This window comes from Arachis duranensis, chromosome 5 (assembly GCF_000817695.3).
Source record: "Arachis duranensis cultivar V14167 chromosome 5, aradu.V14167.gnm2.J7QH, whole genome shotgun sequence".
NCBI classification, from domain to species: domain Eukaryota; kingdom Viridiplantae; phylum Streptophyta; class Magnoliopsida; order Fabales; family Fabaceae; genus Arachis; species Arachis duranensis.
Genome location: NC_029776.3, coordinates 44,854,940 through 44,855,921, shown reverse-complemented (window position 1 = coordinate 44,855,921; position 982 = coordinate 44,854,940).

Below are 982 nucleotides of genomic sequence, written 5' to 3'. Positions count from 1 at the left end.
TGAGGAAGACAATTGAAGAAGCTCAAGAGCTTATAGACACTGTTGCTAGAAACCAATATTTGTACTCTAGCAATGAGTTCTCTCCAAAAGAGGAAGCCATGGCAGTGGTCACTGACCCTAGTCCTCAAGAACAGATAACTGAGCTTAATCAACAATTGCTCCTGATGACAGAACAGTTAGCAGACTTTAAAGAGATGCTCTATGAAACTAAAGTTGCTAACAAGAGCATAGAACTGCAGTTGAATCAAGCAAAATAGCAAATATCTAAACAGATAATAGAGGAATGTCAAGCAGTTCAATTGAGGAGTGGGAAGACCCTGAATAACACTGCTCAAAAGAGTAAAAAGCCAAACAAGGAACAATTAACAGAGGACAACCAAACCACTGTGCAAAATCCCTCTGAGGACAGTAAGAGCCCAGAGAGGAATGTTATTGGCGTTCAAACGCCAGAAAAGGGGGAAAAGTTGGCGTTAAACGCCCAATTTCCTCCCAATCCTGGCGTTCAAACGCCAAGGGAAGATTAGACACCTGAGAGTGCTGACAGTAATCCCTCTAACAAGGCTTCTTCAACCACTTCTGTATGGAATAAACCTGCAGCATCTAAGGTTGAAGAATATAAAGCCAAGATGCCTTATCCTCAAAAACTCCGCCAAGCGGAACAGGATAAGCAATTTGCCCGCTTTGCAGACTATCTAAGGACTCTTGAAATAAAGATTCCGTTTGCAGAGGCACTTGAGCAAATACCTTCTTATGCTAAGTTCATGAAAGAAATCTTAAGTCATAAGAAGGATTGGAGAGAAACTGAAAAAGTGTTTCTCACTGAAGAATGCAGTGCAGTCATATTAAAGAGCTTACCAGAAAAGCTTCAAGATCCAGGAAGCTTTATGATACCATGCACATTAGAAGGTGCATATACCAAGACAGCCCTTTGTGACATTGGAGCAAGTATCAACCTAATACCTGCATCCACTATCAGAAAGCT